Source organism: Triticum dicoccoides, chromosome 4A (assembly GCF_002162155.2).
Source record: "Triticum dicoccoides isolate Atlit2015 ecotype Zavitan chromosome 4A, WEW_v2.0, whole genome shotgun sequence".
In the NCBI taxonomy this organism is placed as follows: domain Eukaryota; kingdom Viridiplantae; phylum Streptophyta; class Magnoliopsida; order Poales; family Poaceae; genus Triticum; species Triticum dicoccoides.
Window position 1 is genome coordinate 700,665,262 of NC_041386.1, and position 9,146 is coordinate 700,674,407.

Below are 9,146 nucleotides of genomic sequence, written 5' to 3' on the forward strand. Positions count from 1 at the left end.
CATCTATAGCAAGGCAGTTTCTTCATCTTAATGGTCCACTTCGAAAGCTTTTCGTCATCCGCTTTGTCCGGACCTTTGTCCGCCCCACCATCACCAACCTTAGCAGCTCCAGTGTCCGCCAGGGCCCTGACTGTGTCTACAGCCACCACAGGCAAAGCAGGTAAAGCCGCCACCGCTGTTGTGGTATCCAGTACCGCCACCCGGGGCGTGTGTGTCGTGTCAACAGTCGGCGGTGGTGGTGATGGAGGTGGATGCGGTGGAGGTGGGCGCCTCCCACCCCCTCTCCCGCCGCGGCGATGCCCACCCCGGAAGCGGTCATTAGGGCCGGCGACTCCTTCAACAAAATTTCCGGGCGGACCCAATGAAGCCGTTTTAGAGACACCTGTGGATGTTTGTTTTATTTGATTGATGATGGTGCTGGCAACACAAGTCTATAGGATGCGTACGCCGACGGTGACCTGCTCTGTAAAATGCGTCACTAATCTGGACTTATTGTACCCGAGCAGGACATGCGGTAGGTGGAGTCGTGGAGATCCGGTGGCCTGAGCTAGGGTCGCAGTTTAATGTCCAATTGTACTGTACATCCCCGACAGCGAAAGGAGCACCTTCGCAATGGGCGGCCGCGCCCGGGGCTGCCAAGCCACACACCTCAACGCCAACGCGAGCATGGCGACCGCCACGTCCAACGGGTACTGGCCGTCCAGCCGGCCGTCGATGAACGCCGTCACCCTGTCCAGCAGGTCGTCCTTGGCGCCGTCGACGTCGCACAGGCGGCCCAGCCGTTCCGCTTCCTCCCAAAGCAGTACCATCTTCCCGTCGTTCTCACGGCCGCCGGAGCCGTCCAGTCCCACCGCCGCCTCCTTCCCTGACAAGAGCTCAAGCAGGACGACGCCGAACGCGAACACGTCGAGCTGGGGGCCGATCAGCCCGTGCTCCACGTACTCGGGCGCTAGGTAACCCTGTGTGCCCACCACGTTCCGGGTCATCCACAGGCCGCCGTCCTTGGCGTCGTCGTCGATGGTGATCGCGCGCGCGAGGCCGAAGTTTGAGAGCTTGGCGCGGAAGCACGCGTCGAGGAGGCAGGGTCGACGTAGGCAGGGTCGGTGTAGTTGTGCAGGTAGTTGAGCCCGCCTGCCACGTCCAGCGCCACCTGCACTCGCTGGCTCCACCCGAGCACCTCGCCGCCATGGACGTGCAGCCAGTCGCCGAGCGCGCCGTTGTCAGCGAACTCGAACACCATGTACATGTTACCACCGTGCACGCAGAGGACTGACAGGCGGATGATGCTCGAGTGATTCAGGCGCCCCAGGACGTTCACCTCGGTCTCAGCGCCGACGTCGTCGCTGGGCATGCGCTTCACGGCCGCGGCACCGCCGTTGATCACCGCACGGTAGACCGACGAGTTCCCGATGCGCTGCTCCTCGGAGAAACCTGATGTAGCCCTCTCTAGATCCCCGTAGTCGTGCACGGTCAGCGACCACACCACCTCGCGAACGTCCACTGCCTCTACCGTCAGCCACATCGAAGCTCCCTTCGCCGGAGCGTGCCACGGGGTGGTCTTCGTGTTTCGGTCGCCGTGCCGCCAGCACCGACGCCATAGCAAGAAGAAAGCGAGCACGGCACCCAAAGCAAGAGCGCTGCATCCAGCACCAACGCCGGCGGTGACCCACCACCGGCTGGATTCATTGGAACGGGCTGTCGGGACCAAATCAGATGCCGGTACTGGTGGCGGTGCCGGAGGCTCCGGCAAGACTACCGCCATTTGAGACGTGGGCGGGTCCTTGAGCGGAACGAGCATGGTGGTGAACGGGTACACGGTGGTGTCGTCGTCGATGCCGTTGGCATGAAGCAGGGCCAGGTAGTCCGCGCCGAAGCGCTGAGCGACGGTGAACGCATAGTCGTCCCAGTCGAGGACGTAGGTGACGAGGAACCTGACCCCGGCCGCGGCCTGCGTGGCGGACGGGCACGCGCAGCGGAGCGGCACGGTGAGCGCAACGCCGGGGTAGATGTAGCTGTCGCGCGCGGGTGTTCTGCGCCATGAGCGCCTGGCAGGTGGAGAAGTAGGTCTCGTCGCGGAACTGGACGGGACGTGGATTTTTAGAACATCTGCCCCCGGGCCCTACTATCCTGGCTGTCCAATATTGCTTCAAGATCTGTGCAACATAACTAACTTTTTATATGAAATTTTCTCTTTTTTGTTTCTCTCACATAGAACATGTCTTGAACTTCAAACCTTTGCAGCATGGCAAAGCTTTCTATCTAGGATAAATATTTATGTTTGACAAAATATTCTAAAAGATTTATCCTAGATTCTAGATAGAAAACGTTGCCACGATGCAAAGGTTTGAACTTCAAAACATGTTTTACGTGAGAGAAACAAAAAAAAGAAATGTGTTTGCACGAATCGCGATGCGCAGAATGGATGGTTAGATAGGGAGGGCCTGGGTGCAGGTGTTCTATTATATGTTTTCGGAACTGGACGGCGTAGGCGGCCTCGTGCTGGTAGCGGCCGGCGGCGGTGCAGGCGTAGGGGAACGGGACGAGGAGCAAGGTGTTGTTCCGGAACGGGGAGGCGACGGGCACGTCGTTGGCCGGGGCGATGGCGGGCACGCTGGCGTTGAGAAGGTAGGCGACGGTGACGGGGGAGCCGTAGCTGGGCAGGTCGAAGCGGAAGGCGATGTAGGTGGCGCATGCCGGCAGGGAGCTGGAGGTGTTGGTGCAGGTGTAGCCGAGCACGGAGCGCGTTTGCCTGGTACTCCTGCTGCGCCGCTGCGAGCGGGAACAGCGCCAGCGCGAGGAGCAGGTGGTGGACGGCAATGGCCATCGCAGCTGCTGCGGCATGGCCCCGGAGGCGAGGCATGATCAAGCTTACTTGTACCTGGTCACGGCTGGAATGATTTGGCTCACCACGTACTCAGTCAAGTGTGGTCGATCAGCTGCCCGGACAAGACAAGGAGCCCCCCCACCAACTTTCACCTGCGTGGCCAATATTCGTCAGCGTCCTCCGTGGCGTCGTGCCAAGTCTTGTGAAAGAGTACACACGATCTTGGTCATTGACGCTGAAGAAAACACACCCGGGCGGGCACACACACGAACGTTATATACTCCCTCCGTCCGGAAATACTTGTCGAAGAAATGCATAAAAATGAATGTATTTAGAACTAAAATACATCTAGATACATCCATTCCTCCGACAAGTATTTCTGGACGGAGGGAGTATTTGGTAACTGTAGTACAGTCCAAGTCGCCCACATACACAAACATACCCTTACCTTAATAAACACAAGCATGGACACAGTATCCCCCACGAGCACTTTTGAGAGACCTCCTATCAATGAGGTAGTTTTGTCTATAGTACAAACATTCCAATCGTGTCTGATCTTGAGGAAATGTGCAGCCCATTGTGGGGCATCTGTTATATTTGTATACAAGAGGATACAGAGGAACAAATGATACCCCACGCGTTGCTTCATGAATTGGTTGAAAATTAGGATCGATAACATTTGAACCAAAATTTAAAATACAAATGACCTACTCCCTCCATTCCTAACTATAAACCCTCACAGTTTCTCAACGACACCGATGGCGAGGGAAGAGAGGATGATGACTTCGATAATAGAATGGAGGGAGGAGATGACGGCTACGCCGGTGTTGGAGCCTTAACTGTTGCAAAGTCCGGCGAGGTATATATATTAATTAAGCCTCTGCTGAGTAGATGCGTTAAATTGTTTTGTATGTACATATATCAATGCTTCTTTCTTCTTTTAGCCCTCTAGATCGAGCCAACCTTCTATAAGGAGACGAGTCCCGAAGGAAAGGTTGGGCGAGAATTAAAGGCTTACGATCGAAGAAGTCGGTCCAGATGGCAAACTGAATGTTCCCAAACGGACCCAAGACCGACTGATACATCGGTGCAGAGTTGTTGTTAGGGGCAGCGTCCCGATCAGCATCCAAGAATGGCATAAGAAGAAGGACGGTGATGTTTCTTATGTCGACAATAGATGCAAAGATGAGCTTTGGAACTCGCTCATGTCAAATTTCAGTCTACTGCTAGAGGAGGATCCAAATAACCCAGTTATACAACGAAAAGTCAAGGCGTGGGCTCTTAAGAAGATTGCAGAATAATTCAAGAACTGGAAGAGAAGATTGAACGAACAGTTTGTCGAGAAAGACAAGACTCCAGGATTCACCGGTCAATATGCGAAGATAAAATATCACTGGCCCGCATTTATGGCCTACAAGAAATCGGAGAAAGCTAAGAAAAAGGTCACAGATAAATATGCAAAATGCTGCAAAGAAGCTATATCACCATGTTACGGGTCAGGTGGCTACAAGGTTGCCCGGCCTACGTGGGATAAAGCTGAGAACGACCTGCTTGCTAAAGGGATCGAGCCAGAGACATTGAACTGGTCCGAATGGGCAAGGACTTGGTTCTTCAGGCATGGGGAACTTTGCACCCAGAAACAGGAAAGTGTGTTTATACGAAAGCTCAACTTGCAACACCAGTCAAACAGATTCATGAAGCAATCCAGGACCTGCAAGAAGGGAAGTTCCATCCGGACAAAGAGAAGGACGAGCTGTCATACGCCCTCGGGAATCCTGAACATCCTGGATGAACACGAGGCACATCAGGCTCCGTTGCGTGGAAGCATGGGTTTCCCGACAGCAGTGGTTATAGAGGCCGGGGGAGAAAGAAGAAAGAGGTAGTAGACTACAGAAGGTAGAAGAAAGATTAGCGTTGCAGGAGAAGAAAATAGAGGAACTTACCAGTCAGCGAGCTACCGGCCCACCATCTCAGCAGCATGAAGATCCTTCATTCAATACTGCCCACAAAGCTACCCCATCATCTCAGCGGAAAAGCGGCGTGGCTTCCACGGAGCTCATTCGGCCTGATATCATGGCTCCTCTCTACCCCGTGGATGATATCACAGAGAGGGAACATTGTGAGCTAATTGTGAAATGCATGACATAACCTTGAAGGTGTCGGTCGGCTATGCCTTATCTCGTGGACCTGATGGAACTTTCCATGGCAATCGGATGCCAGATGGCTATGCTGTTGTCAGGGTGGATGACGTTACCAACAGATTTGAGGGGCTGGACCTTGAGTACCCTATAGGTGAAGGGAAGACTCATCTGGGAGATGCCATAAGGACTACCATTCTATGAAGAAAGGAAAACATCGTGCTTCCACAGTGGACACCGCATCAGCACACTCAGCCGGAGGAGGCCCCTTAGCAGACTCCTCACTGTACAACTCTATCTCCGCTGCCTCAGTCGTCTCCGTCGCGTCAGCACACTCAGCATAATCCTCCGCCGCCGGAGGAGGCCCCTCGGCAGAATCCTCTGCCGCCTCAGCTATCTCCGCCGCCTCAGCGGACTCCGCCAAAGGAGGCCCCTTAGTAGGATCCGCCGCGTCAGCTGACTCCGCCTCCTCCGCCGCCTCAGCACTGGAGGAAGAGACCCGCCGCTGCTCCGGCGGATAGTAGTACAACATCGAAGAAATCCAGAGCAAGTAGCATCAAGAAGGCTCCTGCCCAGTTCCATACGAGATGACTATGGAGGAAAACAACGAGATCGTGGCTGCCGATATGAAATGCCAGCTTGTGCGGACACGTACAGATCCAAAGGAGAAAATAGATCCGGTAAAAGAGAACCGGTGTCTGGATAAACTTATGCGACCACCACCGCCTCTGACGCTATCACACTGTGACCGCTGTATTGTAAAGGCATTTGATGATGTGAAGCGATCGAGAAGTAGCACTGGTGCAAGAAGTGGGAAAACAATTCCCCAGCTCGGCAAAGAGCAAAAACAATCATGCCCGTTGTTCAAGGTGTTTCCCGATATTACTAATGATCCGGGGGTAGCGGCCGCTGGTCCTGGTTTCACTCTTGGTGATTACTTAGGCGATGAGGTACAATTCGAAATGGCTGAGTTAGCCTTCAGATTCGAGCACGGGAAGCCTCTCGTCAAACCTGAGGAGCTCCCGCGTCTACCAACGATGATGCGAAGATTGCATGACTTGTACTTGAAAGCCTGCATGGAAGGGAGCGACAATATCTTTGTGGAAATTAAAGATGAGCACTACTTCAATGGAGTCAAGGCGTTGTACATTGAATTTGAAGAATTATTTCTGTTATACAATCAAGACGCCCTCGACAAAAGTATCGTCAGTTTGTATTGTTTGTAAGTATTATTTCTGTAATTAAGTCTCTAGCTCAGCTCATTTATTGCATGTATAATTATCCTCACTACATTATGCAGATTGAAGATCCTCGAATGCAAAAGAGGACAAATATATGACATTGGGTTCATTAAGCCAAATACCATAAATGAATATACGGTACAAAAGAACCCCGAGGAAACAGAGAAAAACTTGTTAAATGCGTTAATTCGACAACAAAATAGAAGGGAAATACTATTTTCTTACAACTTTCAGTGAGTGTTACTGTCTTGTGCACATTCTGTTTCGCTTACTCGAGGTTAAGTGTAATTGATGAGTTATGCGTGCGCAAGTTCCACTTTATTCCGCTAGCCATTGAGCTTGACGCGGAAGTAGTAATTGTCTTGGACTCGCGACGTAAAGAGCCTAAGTAGTGGGCAGACATGATTGAATTGCTCATTTTCGTTCATTTTCACAATTACTACTTCCGCGTCATGACGACTGAGACCAACACTCGTGTTGTCCCAGCCAAAACAATAAAATAAATCATCTATCCATTGATGGATGGATTCAATTTAGTCTTCCCATGGCGGAGGATATTCTGTTAGGCATTTATTTTTTTCTTTTGTATTGATGGATGGATTTACTCACACCAGTTGCAGCATCAGTTGTCATTGCATTCAAAACTGTGGCAGCATTTTTCATGGCAGACTGCAGCATCTAGGTGCCGCTAGTAGCAAAACAACTACACTGACGTCTCTCGTTTGAGACCGAGTTTTAGACACACCTGTGGATGTTTGTTTTACTAGGAAAATTGCCCGTGCGTTGCAACGGGAGATGCAGGATTAAAAGACTATCATGATGGTGAAAACGGTCAAAGAACAAAAAACATTGAAATTTTAACACATCTACATATGTGCACATTGAGCTTTTTCAGAGATTTTTTTTAGTTTTTAACACATTCACACTATTGCATACACATTAACACATCTAGATATATACATCAACGACAGTAGCATGACATTTACATGTGTATCACATCAATACATGTGCGGCAGTAGTATGACCTAGCAGCTAGCTACTACAAAATTATAGTAGCATTGTGCCACCAATTTGTTTTGTTCATGTATTCATAGATGGCAATGTCCTTGTCAGTTAGCTATATGGAAAAAGCAAAAGTGCATACTATGAATTTGATTACCACAATTAAAAGCTGAAAGAACTCAGTCATGTAGTACTATTTTGTGAGAGAACTTGCATTATTTTCTCTAAGGAGATGATGCTTTTGCCATGCTCCCCGCGGGTCTTTTTGGGGCTTTAGAAGGTTGTACAACAAGCAGAAACACATTCTGGTGCCGATGCCATCCCTGGAGCTGTGTATGTTGTTCACTTGGCCATGGACGTTGTGCGTCGGCTCTCTGGATGATTAGATGGGATCAGGACCTCGTGTGCGGACATTTCTTGGAGTTGGAGCCAGGATCACATGTTGTGGGAGGACGAAGAAGGGCTTTCCGGATAGCTTCTCCCTGGCGAGCCCGCCCACGCAGCATGGTGAGCAGCTTGCAAGTGGAGACGGTGACCACCTGACCAGCGACCTCCCGTCCACCAGGAGAAAGCACACGTAGAAGGACGTGGTGGCGCCCCACTCGGTTGGCGAGAAGACGATGATCTTGGGGTGGCGTGCAAAGGCTACTCTGGTAACATGGACGATGATGAAGTGGTCGGAGATAAGCATTGCGTTCCATGCCAAGCAAACCTCTCGGACACACACAACGACAGTGACTAGCAGGAGCAGGAGCATGAGGATCTCATCGTGTTTCTAAAGTAAGTGTCAATAGAAAATTAACACATGACATTGCGAAGATGAAAGTTCATCACATGAGCTAGCAAATTTACTTGATGTTGTCGACGGTTTAACTATAGGATAGTGAAATATTCTTATTCTAGATAGATGATATACCTTAATAGTCTAAGATTCGTATGCTTGTTGGTGAGAGGCCAGATCAACTTATGACTGCACACTTGAGTTGTTGGAGGAGAAAATAGTGATTCATGGTATCATCACACGTTCTATAAATTCACTAGTTCTCATGTTATTGCCAGTTGAGAGTGTACTTCTACGATCGTCCCACCACAGTTTGGCACTTGCTCTGGCCAAATCATTGTAGTAGATTGTGGGGTTAGGAGACGTTGGGATCATGCAATCCAATGGCAGTAAGGTGTTTGGTATAGAATTAGTAGAAAGGAGTTGGGGAGTTGGGCAGAGCTCTGGCTGCTGGACGAAGAGCTTGAGCAATCATTCCCATGATCCACATCTATTGCTTTTACAGTTTACATACTTAGGGGACATTGCAACCAGGCAGCCTTAGCTCCTAACTTATTCAGATCCTTCAGCTGTCAGATTGCACGTCTGCATCATTCCTAGCTGTTGTTGCATGTTAATACCACTGGTTTCGCTTAGTTGGACGGTGGCCTTTCGGGTGAGAAAAATCGGACTTTGTTTGTTTGCTCAGCCTTGTATTCCCTCTGTAAACTAATTTAAGAGCGTCTATACCTCCGAAGTAGTGTTCTAAATGCTCTTATATTAGTTTACGGAGGGAGTACAATCTATCTCTCGCAACCTTGCAAATATTAAAACAAGATTAATAATCACATGGAAGCTTCAAAGCAATTTAACATGGTGTCAATCTTTTTTTAACTCTTATAAATATACTCCCTCCGTCTCAAAATAAGTGTCTTGAGCTTAGTACAAATTTGTACTAGAACTAGTACAAAGTTGAGACACTTATTTTGGGACGGAGGGAGTATGAAGGAGATCATGTAAGTTACATAGGAGTTTTAAAATAGTTCCAGAGACGTGGTAGAGCTCTCACGTACTAAGATATCAGCTACCAGTTTGGTCTTATTCCAGAATAGATCACCTTTAGCTTGCCTGGCTAACTGACCAGCACTGATCCCATGTCTTAACGCACTTCGGTGTCGAGA

At 50.0% G+C, this 9,146-nt stretch overlaps 1 pseudogene; it reads right to left on the reverse strand.

Annotated features, from left to right (window-relative positions):
• Positions 1–489: 489 nt before the first annotated feature.
• Positions 490–9,146, reverse strand: part of LOC119284143 — a 15,243-nt pseudogene continuing 6,586 nt past the window's right edge.